The sequence below is a fragment of the Gopherus flavomarginatus genome, chromosome 8 (genome assembly GCF_025201925.1).
Source record: "Gopherus flavomarginatus isolate rGopFla2 chromosome 8, rGopFla2.mat.asm, whole genome shotgun sequence".
NCBI lineage: Eukaryota > Metazoa > Chordata > Testudines > Testudinidae > Gopherus > Gopherus flavomarginatus.
In genome coordinates, this window is record NC_066624.1 from 52,217,506 (window position 1) to 52,238,914 (window position 21,409).

The window sequence follows — 21,409 nt, forward strand, 5'->3', positions numbered from 1 at the left end:
GACCAGTAGGGAACCCCCAGATCTCTGCTGAGTTCTGGTGTGGATGACCCCATGCAGGCAGCCCTGCATTTACTCACCAAGTTGTCATGCAGCAGTTTGCTGCAGCTCCCAGAGGCCTTTCTTTATCCAGACTGAGAGGCCAGCGGGCATGTGAGGAAGTTGCCCCTTCAGTCCCAGGCAGTACATGGCCCTTCCTACAAAAGGCCAAGTCCTGGGGAAGAAAGGTGATGTCAAATAATATCCTGGAGAGATGCCTGCTTTCATGTTGAGGGGAATGGTTCCCTTTTTATCTGACCAGGGGCTTGAACTCTGGACCCTCAGATTAAAAGTCTGATGCACTACCAACTGAGCTAGCCAGGCTCACATTTGGAAGAAACAAATTTAGTGCACAAGAGAAACTAGTCATGAAAATGAAGACAAAACAATACAGAAAACCTGCTACTCTTCCTCTCTTAGCAGTCCTAGCCCCAGCCCGCTCCTCCATCCAGTGCCCTGAGGCCTTATTCTTTTTTTAGTTAAATATCAAATCCCGGAGAATACACACTTATACAAAGCAAAACGAAATCACAAAACAGAAATGTCATTGGAAATAAAAAAATAAAAAAGGAAAATGCAATCCCCATCACTTTATCATGTCGTGGCCATTCCTATATCAAGAGCACCCGCTAAGGTCCCTGTGTGCTTACGAGAAACCTGGAGCAACTCATACCACAGCCTGAACATGAAACTCAACTGCTCCCAGGTGCCACAGTAAAACCATTTCCCTGCTGTGACATTGCGCTCCATAGGATTTTATGAAAATATGCTAATGCGTGTGAATATAATGTAACTGGAATATGCTCCATGCAAAAGGTCTCTTGTAAGGTATTATTACAAAGCTTATCATCTACTCAGTGTGTTCATCCTATTTGTACGAACTGATCACTCTTGGATCTGAAACTAGAAATATGAACTATAACTCTGAGGTCCTGTTGTAATGATGCAAAGTGTGAGCCATTAATAGTGGTTTGGACTCTTGACGGCTCCCATTAACCAGGACAATAGACTGCAGATGGCTCTGTCCTGCACCATCTGGGAGTCAGGCCAGGAAGAATGAAGGCTTGGGGTCTCACAGAACATGTGATCATGTCACCTGGTACAGGAATCCATCTTAAACCTGGGGCTCTTCCCCAGGAGACAGACAAAAGATTCCGGCCTTGTACTAAAGCTGTATAAGGGAGTGGAACAGAAGAAAGGTTGGTGCAGTCATGAGAAATCCTCTAGCTATCACCTGAGCTGGAACAAGGACTATACTTGGTGAAAAGATTGGGCCCAGACAAGATATAAGTCTGGTCTGTGAAAGAAGCTTATTGGAAGATCTCTGAGGGTGAGATTTGATCTGTATTGAGTTTCATACTGTATTAGGCTGGGACTTGCATGTTTTTGTTTTATTTTGCTCTATGGAGAATACAAGCTCCATAAAGAAGGAAAAGTTAATGCCTTAGAAAAATCTGTGTGTGTGTTAGATGGAGGGGAGGGTGTCTAGAAACCACTCTCCTCTAGTTTCTTTACTCTGATTTCCTGTAGAAAATCTGAAGCAGAGAACAACCCATTGCTTTCTCTGAGGCTTGAACGCAGGACTTTCAGATTATGAGACTGATGTGCTGCCAATTGCGCTAAGAAGGCTTGGAAAAGACCCTTCCAACCCTAAAAATCTATGATTCCAAAAGCTTTAGGCTCAGTGCATATAGGACCCTGCTACAGCAGTGACTGGGGCAGGGAAGGAGCCAGGGATGTGCTGGAAGAAGAAGGGAGCTCTGGTGACCAGAGACTTTTCCTGGCAGCTTTCACAGCAGCAAAGAAATCAATTCATGCTGCCAGTGGACAATCTACTGGAACTAATGGCAGCACAGGGGGGATGTTTCCAAGCTGTGCACCTACTTCCACATTTTAGAACTTACTCTCCTTTTCCTAGTAGGGCACTTTCCATGTGAATTAAGTGAAGCAAGTTGGGGAAACTACACAAGGAATAGAAACCAGGGCTCTAGATAAGGGTTGAATTCATAACCCCAGCAGTATCCCCCTCTGCACTAACCTGTTCCACCAGTGCAGGTGCTTCTTAGATAAAGTTGGGAAGCAGGCAGTTATCAGTCTCTGTAGGTCACACCTTTGCCTGGCGAGTGTAAGGCTGATGTATCAAACCTAACTCAAGATGCAGCTTTTCAGTCATGAGACTCCAGTACATTTTAACAGGAAGAAAATCTCCTCTATTCTGGTTTAGCCCCATTTGACTCCTTCCACCCGTCTTCTCCCCCTAGCCTCCAGTCTCTTTCCTTCCCCATTGGGGCCATGCAGAGAGAAGCCCCAGTCAGTCTCTGTTACAGAGTCTGTATCCCATAAAGGGAGGGAGGGGTCTCTCTAAAACACTGATATCGGGGAGGGGAGGAGTGTCTGTGATTAGAGGGAGAAAAGATGGAGAATTAACAGTGGGGCCAAGAGAGATTCCCCCAGATTGGGGAGATCCCCTGCTGCCCCCCATCAGCCAGCTATGGGAAGAACAACTTGGGATTGCTTGGGGAAGCCACCTTTAAAAACACAAGTGAAACATGCTAGTTACATTTTAGTAAGACCAAAGCCTCCTCAAACCCAGGGTCACAATCAATGGAATGATTTTGTCCTGATATTTTACTGGCTGCAGACACAAAGTGAGTCAAATTACAGTTTCCGTTTGGAGTCAGTGCACACACAAGAATCTGGAGGCTTTTAGTTCCTTAGGTTCTGCTGCCATTTCATTTCTGTCCTGTTCCAAGATTTATTGTTGTGCAAAGCAACGTTAGGCCCTTGGGAGTGTTCCCTCTGGTCCCGCCTGCTGCCCCCTGGGCAATTTAAAAGGGCCCGGGGACCCCTGCCACCACCAGCAGCAACACAAGGGAACTAAGGTGGCATCCTGCCCACCCTTGCTCCATGTGGCACACCACTCCTGGAAGCGGCTGGTACGTCCCTGCGGCCCCTGGGGTGGAGGTGTCTCCATGTGCTGCCCCCACCTCAAGTGCCAACTCTGCCAACTGGAGCTTCAAGGGTGGAGTCTGCGGGCAGCCATGCTCAGAGATGCCCCCGGCCCTCCTGCTTAGGGGCTGCTGCCAGAGGTGGGTGCAGGTTGCTTTTGGGAGATGTCCGAGGTAAATGCTGCACCCCACACCCGCTCCTGCACCCCCAACCCCAAGCCAGACCCCACACCTACACCCAAACTCCCTCCAAGAGCCTGCCCCCTGCACACCCTCCTGCAGCACAACCCCCTGACTGACCCCAGACCTTGCACCCAAACTCTTTCTCAGACTCCAACCCCTCTCCCTCCCACACCCAAACTCCCTCCCAGAGCCTTAGGCAGGTGTGTGGGGGGGGTGGGGCAGGACTTGGTCCCATTCTGGGCACCACCAAAAATTATACAAACCTGCTGCCCCTGTCCAGCCCAACCTTCTGCTGATGCACCTCAGCCCACACCCGTGCAGGGTTTGAAGCTTCCATTGCTTAAATTACAGGACACTGAGGGATTTCAGCTCCACTTTGCCCAGAGCGAACCTTCACCCCACTAACAAGCTGGTTCTTGTCCAAGGGTCACTGTAGGAGGCGAGGTCCCTCAGTGTCTTTTCTCTCTCTACGACAGGCCAGGGTGCAATAACTGAGGCATCTGAGCACCCAGGGCCTTCTGTGGGGCTGTCATTCCCCTTCCCCTTCTATGGTCTCATCTGTCATTGACTCCAGCCTTTTTTTTATCCATCATCAGCACCATCCCAAGCAAGCTGCACTCACCTCAAAAAGACATAAAGTCCTGTGGCACCTTATAGACTAATAGATGTATTGGAGCATAAGCTTTCGTGGGTGAATACCCGCTTCATCGGATGCATGTGGCGGAAATTTGCAGGGGCAGGTATAAATATGCAGGTAAGAATCAGTCTAGAGATAAGGAGGTTAGTTCAATCAGGGAGGATGAGGCCCTCTTCTAGCAGTTGAGGTGTGAATGCCAAGGGAGGAGAAACTGCTTTTGTAGTTGGCTAGCCAGTCACAGAATTCCCACTCCAGTCATCTGATGAAGTGGGGACTCACCCCTCAAAGCTTATGCTCCTGTACGTCTGTTAGTCTATAAGGTGCCACAGGACTCTCGCTTTTTACAAATCCTGGCTAACGCAGCTCTCCCTGTGAAACTCAAAAAGACAGTGTCCCCTGGTGGGCGTAAATCACTGACCTATCTCCTCTCTGAGCACTGTGGGAAAATGGCTCCTTGTTGTCCAGCTGCTAGAGTGAGAGCCAGGAGAGAGCAGTGTCTGGCTCACCCTGGGAGAGAGAAGAGACCTGGTGAGTGCGGATCTCCCTCTGTCTCCCCCGCAATGCTGGTCAGTTTTATTGTCACTGTGATAAGTCAGTGCTTCCCTTCAGGGCCAGCCCTCGAAGGGTCTGGGATAAATCCCCCCTTTCTTCCCCAGGCCCTGTCCCCACTCCACCCCTTCTCCCAAGCCCCCACCCCTGACCCATTTCTTCCCATCCTGCACCTTCCTGGCCCATTCCTCTCCCTCCCCCACCTCTTCCCATCCCTGCTCCTCCCCATCCCCGCCCAGTGCCTCCTGCACCCCACTGAACAGCTGATCACTGGCAAGTGAGAGGCACTGAAGGGGAAGAGCAGGACCTTGTCGCAAGGCCTGAAGTGGGGGGAGCTGGCTGCTAGTGGGTGCTGAGCACCTATTTTTTCTCTGTTGGTTCTGCAGCTCCCATGGAGTTGCTGACTTGGCTCCTTTTGCACGCTAGAGAGAGGAGCAGAACCAGGGCTATGGCTGTTCTATGGGGCACTAGGTAAGTGGCAGAGGCTTCAGGTGCTGAGAGTTTCCCTGACCCCTCAGGGACACCGTGTGAGGTGGTGTTCCAGGGATCTCTATGAAAGGAGCAGAACAGGATTTACTTGGGGCGGAGAGAGAATTAAGAGTGTCTCAGGGGGCTGTACAGAAGTATTGCCCGGGTTAGAGATTGGCTAAAACACAGGCCTCGCTGTGAGCAAGATTCAAACCTGCGCTGGGGAACCCTGTTGGATTTTAACTCCAACTCCTTAACCACATAGCCATCTGCACAAAACTGCCCCATTGCCAGAGAAACTGGTAAAGAATCACAATGACCAGGTGTGAAGTAATCTGAACTACAGAATTCCCACAGCAAACCTGGCTCCCAAAGCACAGGGGGGATTTTGGGTTTGTTCTCTTTGCTTAGCCATGTGCAGTCGCACAGAGAGCGCGTTTAAAAGTCTCCCCTCCCACAGAGCGGGAATGGGAAATGATTCTCAACTTGAAGCCTGATGTAAGGTGACCAGACGTCCTGATTTTATAGGGACTGTCCCGATATTTGCTTGTTTGTCCCACGTCCTGACCAATGATTTGTCGGGACACTGGACAAACAAATATTTTTGCCGTCTGCTCCAGCACACAGACAGAGTCCAGAGGGACACTTGCCCTCACAACCCCACCTCCGTCCCCTCCTTCCCCCATTGGATCCCTCCCTAAATCCCACCCCTGGCCCTGCCCCAGCCCCACCCCCTGAATGCCCCATTGGATCCCTCCCCAAATCCCCGCTCTGGCCCTGCCCCCAGCCCCAACCCCTCCTTCCCCCATTGGATCCCTCCCCAAATCCCAGCCCTGGCCCTGCCCCCAGCCCCACTCCGTCACTGCCCCATTGGATCCCTCTTCAAAACCTCGCCCTGGCCCCGCCTCTTCCCCAAGCATGTGGCATTCCTCCTCCCTCCCAGGTTTGCACAGGGGCCATGGCCATGGCTGGGAGTGCAGCACGGAGGCTGCTCCAGCCTTGAGCCTGTGGGGCAGCGCAGTGGGGCTGGGGGCAGTACGGAGCGGACAGGACCCATGTGGGCGGGGGGCGGAGACACATGTGGGGCAGACACGCTCCTGCTGGGAGCTGCCTGGTTCACCCCTTGCCCTGGAGCTGCAGGAGGAGCCCGGATCATGGCTCGGCTGCAGAGCTCAGAGCCCAGGCTGGGCCCAGGAGTGAGGGGATGGGGGAACTGGGGGTGTATCGGAGGTTGGAGCCGAGAGTTGGTTGGAGATGGGGCTGTACCATTGCCGCTTGGCTGCGGGGGGGGCCCTCGGGCTTTTTTTTCATTGCTCTACCCCCCGCATCTCGATATTTCATCTTTGACATCTGGTCACCCTAGCATGATGTGAATGAGAATGTCTGGACCAAGGGGACAGGGATTGGTCTTTGCTAGAGAAACCACTGTTAAGTTTTAGCAAATTAGGACAAGTCAGCAAATAAAAACAACCTCAGGTATCAGTAACTGCTACAAGTTGCAAATTCCTACATGCAGCAGTTTCTGGCACTACACCTGTGCAGCTCTGCTCCCCACTCTTCTCGGGCTCCTACTCTCTCCTTAGCTCTGCCCCACTCTCGCCCAGGCAGTTCCAGCTCACATGGCGGATGGGACTCCCTGGCCTGGTGCCTCCCTCATTACACTGTCTGGCCTGTCAGTGCAGCTAACTTGGAGCTTTGGCCTCTCTGCATTGTCCCTGGGGACTGTCAATCTCAGGGTCCTCATTTCCCACTGATCCTTCCCCCTTCTATTGGTGCTGGGAACTAGCCAACCAACCCCCCCCCCTTCCACACACACACACTAAGTTTTAGTAAAGGGCCAAGAGCCCCCTTACACAAGCCAGCCCCATAAGGGTCACCAATGTGCAGAGAAGGCAGCCTAAGCTGATCCCATTGTGTAATGGGCAGCACTCAGGACTCTGAATCCTGTAATCTGACTTCAAATCACAGTGGGACCTTGTGTTGGCTTGAAGTTGTGATAAAGCCCCAGAACACAACATCCCTGTCTCCAGCTGTGTAAGAGTGAATCTTTCCCCTCCTGCTGGGTGACTCACACCTCCTAGAGCCAGGTCTTTGGCTGGGATGGCCACAATGGGTTAGGGCTCTAGAACTTGCTACCCTGATAGCTGGGATTCTTGTTGCTGCACCTGATGTTCACAAGCTTGGCCCTTGTGTTTCCTACCACACTTTTATTCTGGCCCACATGGTGCTTGAAGAAAGGAGTGCCAGGGCTGGGATTAATAGTCAGGGCTTGGCAGGAGCGAGGAAGAGTCCCAGGCTGGAGCCCCACACACCTTTCCTCCTCCGGGCATCTAGAGCAGAGGCAGCCCAGCTCTGTCCGCTGGATACCTGGGCAGAGTAGGTGAGTTCATATAAATACAGTCTGGTCCCAAAGCCTCCCCCTAACCTTTGTCATCACTAGCTGTCAGAGGAGAGCTCATTCACACCTCGCTTACAAATCATAATTTTACATTGTAAGGTTGGCCAACACTGCCGATGCCAATGCACCGATATTGTCAGCAAACACAACAGCTGGGTGAGGAAACCCGGCTTTGTCCAGACTTTCCAAATCTATTTTACTTTCTCAGGTACAAGTATTTTTCATACGTTGTATCTGCTTTTACAGTGTGTATTAACGTTTCAATTTCCATTCAAATTTGCAACCAGTGACAACATTTGCAGCGCTGCATTTAACTACCTGACCACTCAAGGGGGTGTTGGGGAAATTCAGGGAAGGGGGTTCACAGCCCCCTGGCTGGGGGGCATATAGGGAATGCCCAGTTTCACTGAATTCAGTCTCCTACTGCAGCGCCTCAGTAGGTTACATCAGAGAGGAGCTGCAGTGTCTAGGCAGTGGGATGCCTGTGCCTTTAAGAGCCCACCCCTGGGAAGCCCATGCTGAGAGGTGCTGCCTGTGGGAGGGGAAATAAAAAAGCCTCCCACCCATGTTTGCAAACACTGGAGTCTCAGCCCACCGGGATAACTGTTACCCCTCTGCCCCTGCCTGTGCCGGGGTTTAACCCTCTGGCAGCGCCTCCCCCGGTCTTAACTCCGGCTCCTTCCCCCCTCCCTGACTTTGCCCTTCAGGCCCTCTCCTAACTGTGCCTTCAGCTGCTTGACCCCCCGACCAGTCAATTTCCACCCCCTGCTCAGACCCTGGCCACCCTCCTCCTCTGATTTGCCCTCCTTTGCCCCTCTTTAATCCCTGTAAAAAGTAGGGGGTGCTGGGTCCCATTCTCTGGAAGTAGGGCTAGGTGCCTGGCCTCTGCCTGCCCAGTTCTCAAAGTGCTCCACGATCTTGTGGATGGCTGCCGAGTACTGCTGGGTCACCTGCAGGGGGAATGAGACGTGGTTAGGAGGTGATGCAGCCAAGGGTGCCTCACCCAACACTGAGATGCAGCCACCTCTGGGGTGAGTTACACAAGTCAGCAAATGACTTCAGAACAAGAAACGCACTGAAAGGACTGAAGCTGCTGCAGGAGGTGGAGAAAACCAGAAAAAGCAGTATCCCTGGATCCCAGCCCTGCCCCTCTCCCACTCTAACCCCTAACCTCCATTCCCCTCCCACATTTGAGGGGAGAACCCAGGAGTCCTGGTCCCCAGCCTTTCCCATCCCCATATTTCGATATGGCTCCATCCAACAGCTGCCCCCACAATTGCAGGGCAGTGCCATGGGGCACATCAGGGCCTGCCTGTTTGCACAGGACGAGCAATGGCAGTGCCGCAGGGTGGGGAGAGACGATGCTAAGGGAGAAGCAGGCAGCAGACAGCTCCTATGACAAAGAAAGAAATGCTAGGGGGTGCCGTGCTGCAAGGAGTGAGGGGAGTTGGCAAGGAATGGGAGGATCTTCCCTCACAGCAGGTACATCTATCTCCCTCCCAATTGGTCCCCAGCCCTACCCCAGCCCAGGCTAATCCCGGCCCAGCTACCAGGGTTAAATTTGACCTGGATTCCCCAGCTGCTGGGGGAGGGGTGTGGGGCTGGGAAGCATGAGCCTCTACTCCCCCTTCCCCAGACACAGTTGCATGGGCACTGAACAAAGTTGCCTGCAGCACTGCTGCCTAGAGGAAAGTGAGTCACTAGCCAGTGACAGACACATCCTGGCTCTCCTCATCCTCATCCTCTTTTCCATATACAACCCGGGGAGGGGAGGAGAGGCAAACTCAGGGCAGTTGCATAGTTAACCTGTGGAACTCCTTGCAAGAAGATGTTGTGAAGGCCAAGACTATAACAGGGTTCAAAAAAGAACTAGATATGTTTACGGTGGATAGATCCATCAAGGGCTATTAGCTAGGGTCGGGAGGGATGGTGCCTGTAGCCTCTGTTTGCCAGAAGCTGGGAATGGGCAACAGGGGATGGATCACTTGATGAGTCCCTGCTCTGTTCATTCCCTCTGGGGCACCTGGCACTGGCCACTGTCAGAAGACAGGAGGATACTGGGCTAGATGGACTTTGTGTCTGAACCAGTCTCGTCGTTCTTATGTCTCCCTTGGAGCAGCAGTGACACCCAGTGGGCAGTCAGAATAATGCACAGAAGGTGTTTTCGTTGGCGCAGCAGTGACACCCAGTGGCCAATCAGGGTAACACATAGAGTATGTTTCCCTTGGAGTAGCAGTGACACCTCGTGGTGATTCAGGGTAATGCACAGAAGGTGTTTCCCTGATACAGCAGTGACACCCAGTGGTCAGGGGACGTAATGCACAGCGTGTGTCTGGCTTCTAGGAGCAGTGACAGCCACGGACCAGTCACGGTAATGCACAGAGTGTGCTTCCCACCAATCTGGGTGAGGCACAGAGCATGTTTCCCATGGAGCACCAGTGACATCCAGTGTCCAGCAGGGGTGGCATCAGATTCTTCTCGTTTGGTGGGGGACTGAGGTGGGCTAGACAAGAAAAATTAAGAGGCTGTGCCACCCATCATCTGGCCCCACCCTTCATGGGGGCCATGCCTCTGCTCCTTCCCAGTTAAAGGCCAGGCTCATCTCCTCTACCCCCTGGCCAGGGTTCAGAGCAATACAGCCTTTATTAAAATAGTAATCAGGGTTTTAAATAATCTAAATCTGTCTAAATTTTAGTATTAAATCTAAAGTTCTCTTTAGGATCCTGTTAATAACCAAAACCTAAATGAAAAATTGAAACAAAAGACAATGCTTAGTTAAAAACCCCAACATTAAGAAAAACTTTGTTTTTAAAAATAAAAACTAACAAATGCTGTAAATTAATTACTTCAACATTTTATCAAAAAGGTGTGCTACAGCAGAATGATAAAATAACATCAAATAAATAAGTATGACCACTAAAACCTCCTATAAAGGAATTGAATCCTTGAATACTGACCAAATCTGTATAAAATATGCAGAACTATGTCAAAACTGGTGTTTCAGGTCAGCCATTCGAATCCAGAAAATGTCAGTTAAAAGCTCCATTCCAACTAAAAAAACCAACCCAACCCAATAAACCAAAATGGTCACAGACTGAAACAAACCTACACAGAAGCAAAATTAAACCTGTACCAACACTGGAACAAAAGATGTAAATTTCTAATTCTAACTTCTTGTTTCTCCCAGGAGGAAAGCATTTTGCACCCCAGTACCCAGGCTGTCACTGCAGCTTTCCTTTCACTAAGTAAGATTTTTACCAAATATAAATTGCCCTCCAATTTCTCTAAGAGAAATGGAAATTGTGTCTTTGCACTAATATCCCAAGTGTGCAAGTCCATCCCCTCAGAGCAGCCCCACACCCTGAGGCCAGGGGAGAATCCCAGCTGGTTTGTGCATTTGTAACCCTGGGGCCTGAAGCTGATGAGAGAATGGGAAGTGAGCCATCTTGTAGCTTTCCGGTACCACCTGCAGGGAGCACAGGGATTTGACTGAGTGACATCCTGTCTAATTTTCACCTTGTTCTCCGCCAGCAAGCTCCACTGGAGAGCTCGGGAGTGACTTGACCATGGCAGCAGGGCCAGAGCTTCCATTTAGGCAAAGTAGGCAATCGCCTAGGGTGCCAGGATTTTTGGGGGGGCGGCATTTTGCTGGGGGTGGGCTGCAGGCGGCTCCAGTGAACCTGCCGCAGTCATGCCTGCGGAGGGTCCGCTGGTCCCGCATGGCTCTGGTGGACCTACCACAGGCACGGCTGCAGCAGCTCCACTGGAGCCACGGACCAATGGACCTTCCGCAGAAATGGCTGCGGCAGGTCCACCGAAGCCGTTGGAGCGGCGCCGGGCGGCAGAATGGCCGTGCGCCTAGGGCACGAAAAGCTCTAGCAGCGGTCCTGCATGGCAGCACCCTATTTACATATTTAAAGCCAGCATTTTGGGTCCATTGAGGTGAAATGTGAGTACTTGTGGGGTTGGGACCCACGTGAGAAAGGATGTGGACAAACTGGAAAGAGTCCAGCAGAGGGCAATAAAAATGATTAGGGAATTGGGGCACATGACTTACAAGGACCTACAGGCCATATCCTCTATGTTAAGCTAAGGCAAAGTTAGCAAATCTATGTTGTGACCTTTTACTAAGAAAGGAAAAATGACCTTTATCATGTTACTTAAGTAGATGAGTACCCATGCCTGTCTCAGACATTTACCTTGACCAATCGACAATGCAGAGTGGCATAGAGGTTTTTTCAGTGTTGTATCTACAGACTTAACAGGTACACCACAAGGGAACTTATGTGCATACCTAGATGTCATCAACATGCACAAACATACTAGCCTATGAAGTAAGCGTACCCTAATGTTTTGTGGGTGAGGAATGAAATTTGGGCAGAGGAGGAAGGATTACCGGCACTTATACCCTATGAAAGAGGTAACCCACCCCGCTAGAAAACTTTGCTCTATCATTCTGACTTACTTCCTCCACTCTCTCTCTATCTACTATCAGTAGGCTGTACTTGCTCTTAAACTTTAAGTTTCAAGGGAACTAGGCTAAGCTCAGTTTCCCTAAGTTTTTATTCTTTGTTTATTAGGTTTTGATTTCAGGCTGAACATAGTCAAGTGAACCCTAAGTAACATTAGCTCAGGGGTCGGCAACATTTCAAAAGCGGTGTGCCGAGTCTTCAGTTATTCAGTCTAATTTAAGGTTTTGCGTGCCGGTAATACATGTTAACGTTTTTTAGAAGGTCTCTCTCTATAATTCTATATATTATATAACTAAACTAGTGTTGTATTGTAAAATAAACAAGGTTTTCAAAATGTTTAAGAAGCTTCATTTAAAATGAAATTAAAATGTTGATCTTACACTGCCGGCCCACTCAGCCCGCTGCTGGTCTGGGGTTCTGTTCACCTAGGCCAGCAGCAGTGTGAGCGGGGCCTGCGGCCGGGACCCCGGCTGGCAAGGGTCCATCAGCCAGAACCCCAGACCAGCAGTGGGCTGTGCGGGGCTGGCGGCCAGAACCCAGAGGGCTGGGGGCAGAGGGCTGGAGTCAGGGCTGGGTATGTGAGGGGGTGTAGGTGTCAGTGCAGAGGGGGCACTGGGTATGGGTGGGGGTGCAAGAGTCAGGGCTAGGGTTGCGGGTGGCGGCGGGAGGATGAAGGAATCAAGCAGAGGGCTAGGTATGTATGAGGGTATGTATAAGACGTAACTAGTAACTGATTAAAGAGTTACAAATGACTTGAAACCATACCCTGGAGGTTTTTCGCCTTCCCCTGCAGCATGGGGCATGGGTCGCTTGCTGGTGGATTCTCTGCAGTTTGAGGTCTTCAAACCAATTTTGAGGATTTCAATAACTCAGTCCTGGGTTAGGGGTTGTTATAAAAGTGGATGGGTAGGGTTCTGTGGCCTGCCTTGTGCAGGAGGTCAGACTAGATGATCATATTGGTCCCTTCTGACCTATGAGTCTATGAGTCTAATACTCTTAGTACAAACGAAATGGTAAGACAGACAACACCACTTTTCTTCGCTGCTCTTCAACCATGATATTCTCCCCAAAGGGAGGGCCACCGTTCCTGGAGGTTCAGTGCCGCAATAACAGGGCACTGAGTGCAGTGGATGCAGGAAGCTGCTGTTCCATCTCCCGCTTCCAAAAAATCAGTTTCATAGCTAGTCCTGAGAAAGAGGAAGTATCAATTCTTAATGTGATAAGAACCGATGTAAAACTTGGATTCCAGCGAATGTTAAAATGATCTAAAATACAGGTTAATAAAAACATTTCTGGTCCTCTGCACAGAATGCTTACATTATCCCCAAATAGCAAGTTTTGGTTTACAAAGTCATAAAAGGCACGTCCTCCAGAATCTGACACTTGGTGAAATCTAAGTCTGGAACACACCACTGATTCGGGGGCTGTGCCCTGCTTCTCAACAGTCTGGCATGAGGTTGCCACTCACAGTCACGAGCTACTCCAGAGGGCTCAAGCCCCTCCTTCTCATGGATCAGTAACCCTTTAGCAGATAGGAAAGAAAGGGTAGGAATCAATGGTCCGTTTTTACGACTGAAAGGGGTAAATAGCAGGCTTCCAAAGTAGGAGAGGAGACTACAGACATTAGGGCTGGTCAGCTTCAACAAGAGATGACTAAGGAAACTGCCTGCCTGCGGAGGGATAGGCTAAAGCACCGGTTCTCAACCAGGCGTCTGCCAAAGGAAACCTGGGCTCGACCCACCTCTGACAGCCACCAAGCCTACCTGCTTTGCAAAACATTACAGCATCACTGCAGAACACAAGAGAGAGCTGTCCCCCTGCCATCATCGGTAAGGGTTACCTAACAGCCACAAACAGGCAGCAGCTGACCCAGGAGACACACACCACCACTCTGTTCAAGGAGCAAAAGCCCAACCACAATCCTGCTTTCTTCCCACCACATGAGGTAACAACCTCACAAAACTGGGGAGAAAATGGTCAACCTTCCTCTCCAGAGAAAGCCCTTGGCTTATTTTATCAGGAGCAATGAAGCAAAGGGGAATACAAGATTTCTATCATGTGAAGAAAAACCACAACAGCTTGCAGAGGCACTACCAGGGGAAAGGCGCCTTCTGCTCAAGTCGCAGTGACTACACTGACAGCCCCCACTAAACCTCTCCCTTTTAGAGGAAATTTACTTGAACCCATTTAAATCCCAACTTGGCTCATCGGAACCGGGGACATTGGGAGCAAAACCAGCCCCTTGGGCAGCGCCTCGCTTCGTTGCACGCAATGCACCCTGGCTATGGAAATAAGAGTTCCCCGCCGGCCTCCAGCGCTCAAAAGAGTCTTTTCTCAGGGCTGGCCCTGCTCGTTCCCCAGCAGGGCGGAGATTGGGATGCCGGGGGAGGGGGAAAGCTGCTCTCCTGAGATAGTCCGGCTGATGCCCAGGCGCATGGCAGAGGGAGCCGGGCTTAAAACCTGGAGCAGACGCACACACCTTGCAAAGGAGCAGGAGCCGGGATCTTGAACAAGTGTCAACGTAGGGGGGAGGGATAGCTCAGGGGCTTGAGCATTGGCCTGCTAAACCCAGGATTGCGAGCTCAACCCTGGAGGGGGCCAGGTAGGGATTGCAGTAGGGGATCAGTCCTTCCTTGAGCAGGGGGTTGGACCTCCTGAGGTCCCCGACAGCCTCGGATTTCACTAAGATGATGATGGGGGGGGGGGGGAAAGTACGCTACAGAGTTTAGGCATAGACCTTTCCTTTCTGGTGGTCAGGGAATAATGTTACAGATTATGGAGGGGGTGCAAAATTCAGTTTAAGATCAGGTGGCATAAGGAGTACATCATCTGCAATAGCCCCAACTGGGAGTAAAAGGTTAACGGGTCAATGGACAGACACTGAAATAGGAGGGTAAGTTGTTCATATGAGGGCTATGTTCAGGTGTGGAGTATAACAAGTGGATACGACCACGAGGCTGGATTGACCCTCATTTGGTGAAATTTAACATTCAGTGAGCTGACGGCTCCCGTTCATACGCTCCAACGGAAAAAGTCTCTCAGTCATTGAGATTCTATCTGCCAGCCAGGGTGCAACCTGGCATTGTACCTGCTGCTTGGTCTGCCTCTGCTACAAAGTAGCTCACCTCAGATCCTCGGGGTTCAGTGAGCTGCAGCTAACCTGACCCGATACACGGGAACAGCTTTAAACAGCGCCCTCTCTGCCTCTGCAAACAAACGATCAACCAGCCATCTCCCCAGCAGCCCAGAAAGCCTTCATCCCTCCTACTAACGACTGAAAAGACTCACAGCAGAAAAAAAAGGATCCCAGCTCCTTAAACAAGCCTCTAGCAAGACAAAGAACCTCACGTAGCTATCCACAGCCTCACAAAACATTAGACCCCGAGAAAACATAACAATATGTTAGTGTAAAGAAGACAAGGGCTTCCACCCTGTTTTCAACAACTTGAACAAATCTGCTCTAAAGGGGCAGCATTACAGTCAAATTCTTTCTGCTTTTCCAACCAGAAGATTCTCTCCAGAAGAAGAGGCACCGCTCCTGGAGACACTACAATACCAGGTCAATGCATGGGGTGGACAGAGCAAACTCCTATTCCAGCCCCCTGTTTCAAAAATCAATTTAATATATACAGTCCTCAAAGAAAGGACATATCAGATATTAAACTGATAAGAACAGATTTTAATGTTTATTAGTGAATATTTGAAAATAAACGATACAGAGAGTTTAAAGCATCAGTTATTGTTTCATCGGGGATAGCATACAGACTACGGGGGGGGGGTTCAGTATTTTGGTATTGGGCAGCATATACCATATACAGTCTGTCATGTCCCCAATGTGGGGTGAACGGTGGGTGAGATCAAGATACAGTCGAGAGGCAGTGAGGGTACATCGCTCATACAAACAGGTTACAGATAGTCGTGGGAATAAAGGAGCGAGCTGGGTGATGAGGATAGGGCGACCCTCACATAGTGGAGTTTGGTTTGGTGGGTTCAGGGCTCAGGGGATAGAGTCCAATGGGGGAGTGTGAAGATCTCCTCCCCCCTTCGGGTGCACGGAGTCACGCCCGCTTACTCCTGGTATTGGCGGTGACCGGTGATGTGCTCCGTGTAGATGTCTCTGGACCATCTGATAGTGTCCGAGACCATCAGGCGTCTCATGAGCTGCGCGTAGCGACGGCCTACCCCGCAAGCCCGAAGCACGCGTTCATTACAAGGGTCCCAGGCGCCCAGGGCCCCAACGATCAGGGCGTCGGTATAGACCTCGTAGCCCTTTGACCTCAGAGTGTCCGCCAAGGGGGTGTATTTTTCGAGCTTTCGGGCTCGGGCCTCGCGGAAGGCCAGGGTCCTGTTCTCGAAAGGAACCGTCACGTCAACGAGGATGATCTTTTTTCGAGCCTCGTCCGTGACGACGATGTCCGGGCGCAGTGGGCTGTCGGTGCCAGGGATGGTGCGGTTGGTGGCTTTTTCTCCCAGGTGCGGAGCGATGGCCTTTACCAGACGGTCCTGGATGGCGTTGTGACGCAGCTGCCAGGCTCTGGCGTGGGGCTTGCAGCTGCACAGGACGTGGGGCAGGGTCTCCATGGCATACCCACACTTCCTGCAGCGCTTGTCTCGGTTCCCGTGGCGGACGGCTCCGTTGAGCGGGACGCAGTTTAGTCGGGCGCGGTGTATGAAGCGCCAGTCAGCGAAGCGGGTGAAGCTGCCTGAGTGGAGGAAGTGGTTGCTGGAGTCCCACTTGCTGGTGACCTCGAAAACCTTGCCCTGGTCTGGTTTTTTCTTCAGCGTGCCCAAGTAGAGCGCGCGTACGGCGGCCTTCAGCGACCTCTCCAGTGTGCCTCTGGCTCCAGGGCTGATGACGGTGTTGTCCTCCGTCTCGGTCCGCGGTATCAGGATTCCCAGCTCCCGTCGGTCCTCGCTCCATACCCAGCGGCAGCCTAGTCGTTTCCCCAGTCGGCGCGTGGCATTGTGGGCACGGGTCCACAGTGAGGCTATGTCGCCTCTGTCTCGGGCAAGGTCACCGTCCATGGAGCCACTCAGGAAGTTGGCTATATCTTGGCCAGAGGCAGCTCTGTCGATTCGCTTTGCGGTGGCGGAGCGCAGGGCGGTCGTCGCGACGTTCTTTACCACGGCGTCCGGGCACGTCAGGAGGCGAAAGGCATGTGTGACGACCGCGATATCGCAGAGGTCTCCCATGCGGGGGACGTTGGCGCCACCGTGCCGGTGAGCGATATAGACCAGCTCGTTGCTTGCTCTCTGGGGCAGGGACAGCCACTTCTTCACCAGTTGCCGGATGACGTTGTCCGCCTTGTTGAGGGGCACCTTTGCTACGGCGGATCCTCTCAGGACGAAGGCGATGCGGGGGATCAGGAACGTGTTGAGGGCATCGATTTTCTGCCACGGAGCCAGCAGGGAAACGTCGATCCTGGCGGTGTCCTGCAGGATTTCCTGGATGGTGTCCTCGGGGGTCTGCCGGACACGGAAGCCCGTCGGCATGCCGAGGTGTTGGTACGCCTGCCCCTCGGCCAGGGGGACGACGGATTCACCCTGGATGAGGAAGTCCGTAGCCTGCACTGAGTTCTTCTTGCTGCAGTTGACGTGGAGGGACGCGCACTTTTTGGCGTTAAAGCGGAGTCCCGTCCATTCTGCGACTCTCCCGATGGTGTTGAGCATGCCCTGGAGCCTCTCGGGGTCGTCCGCAATCAGGACTAGGTCATCTGCGTAGGCCAACACGTTCACTCTCTCGCCGTGCAGGTCGAAGCCGTCGGCGCCATCGGAGATTGCCCGCAGGAGTGGCTCCATGGCGAGGTTGAAGATGATCGGGCTGAGGGGGCAGCCCTGCTTCATGCCGCTGCGGATGGGGATCTCGGCTGTTTCGCCTTCTACCGAACGGATGGTGGTGCTGCAGCCCTTGTAGAGTTCCAGGATCAGGCGGAGAAAGGTCTCCGGCATCCCGAACTCCCGTAGGGTGCTGAAGATGTGATGGTGGGGGATGGACCCGAAGGCGTTGGCCAGATCCAGCCACGCTATTGCGCACTGGTTGTGGGCCCTCCTGGTCGTCTGGAGGACGGTCTGGAGCAGGAAGTTATGCTCGTAGCACCCCTCAGATGGCATGAAGCCCTTCTGGGCCGGGCTGATGGCTCCCCCGGTCGTCGCCCACTCCGTGATTCTGGCTGCCAGGCAGCTGGCGTATAGCTTGTTCATTGTGGAGCAGAGGGAGATGGGTCTCCAGTTGCTGGGGTCGTCTCGTTCACCCTTCTTGTAGATCAGGACCGTCATGGCCTTCTTCCAGGAGGTGGGTGGCCGGCCAAAGCACCGGCATAGGTTAAAGATGCCGGAGAGCACATGGCAGCCGGGGTCCCGCTTTTTGAGGAGGCTGTAGGGGATGCCGTCTTTTCCGGGTGCAGTGTTTTTGGTCCTGGAGAGCCTGGCCATTACCTCTTTGGGCGTGAAATCAGCCTCTAGGCCATCTGCGTTGGTGATGCGGGGCAGCGGGTGAAGGCACTCTGGGCGCTGCACGTCGTTCCTGGGCTTGTCAGCGAATACTTCCAGGAAGTAGCGGTATAGGCGCTCGGGCGGGATCGTGCAGTAGGATGAGGGACCGTCGAGGACCTTTCTCATGGCCTTGAGGCGGTTGGTTCTGTATAGCTTCTGGATCTGGGAGGCTGCTGCCGGGTCGTAGTGGCGGCTGGAGTTTCTTCGTCCAGCTCCTTGGGTGGTGGCGTCGCGGTTTGGAGCGGGCCTTCTGGAGGTAGGCCGTGCGGCCTCCTGGTTTGGCGTCCTCTTTGAGACGATCTCTGTGGAGAGTTCGCAGGTGAGCTCATTGATGAGCTGGTCGAATTCTTCAAAGGAGGCTGTCGCTCGGAGCTTCTCGATCCAGGCAGCCTGCCAGGGTGTGGCTGGCTTAATCGTCGGCTGCCGGTCCTCTGGTTCCTCGGTCCGCGCGGGTAGTGGGTTTGCGGTTTGGCCGGCGGGTCGTCTCCCTTGCGGCTCGGGGGATCTTTCGGTTGGTCCCCGAGGCATAGGCGTCGGTGGAGTAGTGGCATTGTTGGTTGGTGGAGCCCGGCTTGGTTCAGCGGGTGCAGCGTCAGTGTCCGGTCTTTCGCGTGTGGTCATCGCCCGGGGGGTCGCTGTGGGAGTGGGTGGTCTTCTATTGGCAGAGAGTGGGCTGGTGCCTGTAGGGGCCACGTCGGACTCTCTGATGGTGGGGGTCTGGGGTTGTGGTCTGGTCGTAGCGGTGGGGTCTCCGATGTTAACAGTGCGTGGGGCGGTCTGGGGGGTGGCCCCTGTCCCCCGGCCAGGTGGAGTTCGCAAGGTGGGCTGAGGAGTTGCGTTGGCGCCCCTTGTGGCTGGAGCTCGGAGGGCGGGCCGGTAGCCAGTATTGGTGACTCTAGGGGTGGGGTTTCGGATGGCCACGCGTGGTGGAGCACTGGCCCTTCTTGGGGCGGGTTCGTGTAGGTTGGAGGGGGCACTTAGGTGCCTCAGTTCGGAAATCTTCCGGGCGACCTGGGAGGAGGTGACAGGACCCCTGTTGGTATGGGCTCGGTCAACGCCTCCCGTTGCAGCATTTGCCGTTCCGGCAGCAGGGTTCTGGTCCGCCGGCTCGGGGGCTGGGGTGGGCTTCTGGGCAGCGGTCAGCACGGTCGCTCTGCTTCTTTTCGGCACAGGAGCAGCAGGCTGGGGCACAGGATGGCGGATGACCGGGGTCGTCTTTTCGCTGGCTTTCGTACAGCTGGCCTGGTGCGCCTTGCATTTCCTCTGACACTCGAAGGGCAGGCTGCAGCGGGCACAGCTGAAGGCGGTGGACTGGCCGTGGCACCTCTTCAGGTGTCTGGTGACCCCTCCGAGGAGATGAAAGCGTCGAGGCGGCAGGCAGATGGGGCAGATGAGCGCATCTGCAGTGAGTGGGTATTGGAGGTAGACGGTGTCTGGGGCGAAGCAGCCATCTTGTGGGGCGTTGGGGCCTTCCTGGTTATTTTCTGGTGCACAGCTGGCGAGGGGGGCAGCGTCCTTCGGTGGTAGCTGAGTCTCAGGAGCATTGAGGATTCCCCCCGGCGGCTGGAGTTCCTGGGGGGTGCAGGTGTCTTGTAGCGGGTCGGGGGATTTACTCCTCGGCGGCGTGCGGTGCTGGGGTGCAGCAGGTGTGTCCGGCGACCGCAGTGGAGCAGGGGAGTCATCTCGTAACTGCTGGGGTGTGGGGGGCGTGATCTGCGAGCGCAGGAGGACGGGGGAGGCGTCTCTTGGCGGTTGGGGTGGCCGGTGGGCAGCGGGGAGGTCTTGTGGGATCTGGAGCAGCGTGGTCGTGAAGGGCCGCACTTCTGATGTCTGAAAAACATCAAGGGGCTCCCCAGGCGCCGCGAGTCGCGGCGGCAGGGGTCCCGGACGAGAGTTCCCCGGCGGGCCGGGCAGCAGCGGCCAGGGCGCCCCGCAGGGCTCCCCAGGCGGCCCGGGACACGGCAGCCAGGGATCCCCCCGCGGCCAGAGCAGGGGCGGCAGGAGTGTGTCATGGGGCTCCTCTGGCAGCGGTACTCGGGACACGGGGCAGGGCTCCCCGGGCCGCTCCAGGTGCAGGGGCCAGAGCATATAGCAGGGCTCCCCAGGCTGTACCTGTGGCGGGGGCATGGGGAGGGGATCCCCCAGCGGCTCAGGCGTTAGTGGCCGGAGCACATGGCTGGGCTCCTCAGTCTGCTCAGGCGGCAGTCTGGGCGCAGGACAGGAGTCCCCCGGGGACCAGAGCGGCGGCTGCAGAGGCGCGCCACGGGGCTCCCCGGGCTGCTCAGGCAGCAGCAGGTGAGGTGCGGGGTCGGGGTCTCCCGGCAGCTTGGGAGGGAGCAGCCGGGGCGCAGGGCATGGGCCCCCCGGCACCCCAAACATCGGCGGCAGGAGCGCGCCACGGGGTTCGCCGCGCTGCCCAGAGAGAGGCAGCACTGGCGCGGGGCCGGATTTCACCGGCAGCTCCGGCGGCAGCGGCCGGGGAGCGGGGCAGGAGTCCCCCGGCGGCTCGGTGACCGGCAGCCGAGGCATGTCGCGGGGGCCCCCCGGGAGCGGCGATATGGCCGCGGGACGGGAGCCTCCGGGCGACCCCGGCGGCGCGCTGCAGGGTCCCCCGGGTCGCCCGAGCAGCGGCAGGCAGAGAGTCGGGCCGGGCTTCCCCGGCGGCTCGGGCAGCAGCCGCACGCTGCACCGCTGGGGCTAAAGGTGGAGAGTCCCCGTGGGCAGCAGCCGCGTGGGGCAGGGACTCCTCGGCGTCTGCACGCCGAGGGAATCCCCAGGTAGCGCCCGCAGCAGCGGCTCAGGGCAGGGATCCCCCTGTAGCGGGGCTGGGCGGGGGTCCTCCCAGGGGGCCAGGGGCTGGGGTGTAGTGGGGCACTTACTCGACCCGGACAGCAGTTGGTTAGGGGGGGTCTCCTCCTCCGGCAGCGGGGGGTAGTCCCTCTGCAGCTGCTGGTGCTCCGCAGACGAGTCTTCCCAGGGTAGGTGTATAGACAGGTAGGCTCCCCGCAGCTGCTGGTCATCCCTCCAGGTGGGGCTGCGAGCAGCGTCTTGGTCCTCAGTTGTTGCGGGGGCTCCTCCGGCAGCATCCTTCCCAGCGGGGGGGCCATCAGAGTCCTGGTCCTTGGTCGATGGGGGGGCTCCTCCAGCAGCCTCCTTCCCAGCGGGGGGACGATTAGCATCCTGGACCTGGATCCTCGCGGGGACTCCTCCAGTATCGTCCGTTTCG

The 21,409-nt window shown here is 54.5% G+C and overlaps 1 protein-coding gene and 3 non-coding genes across 7 annotated transcripts in view; all 4 read right to left on the minus strand.

The window, feature by feature from the left end:
- Positions 1 to 21,409, minus strand: part of LOC127056975 (zinc finger protein 883-like) — a 305,218-nt gene that overhangs the window by 89,903 nt on the left and 193,906 nt on the right. The window lies entirely within an intron of this gene.
- On the minus strand, positions 288 to 360 carry TRNAK-UUU (transfer RNA lysine (anticodon UUU)). Its single transcript has one exon. It is a non-coding gene; the product is annotated as a tRNA-Lys (tRNA).
- LOC127057359 (U2 spliceosomal RNA) lies at positions 12,763 to 12,956 on the minus strand. The gene has a single exon (XR_007776086.1). It is a non-coding gene; the product is annotated as a U2 spliceosomal RNA (small nuclear RNA).
- LOC127057349 (U2 spliceosomal RNA) lies at positions 15,214 to 15,406 on the minus strand. Its single transcript, XR_007776079.1, has one exon. It is a non-coding gene; the product is annotated as a U2 spliceosomal RNA (small nuclear RNA).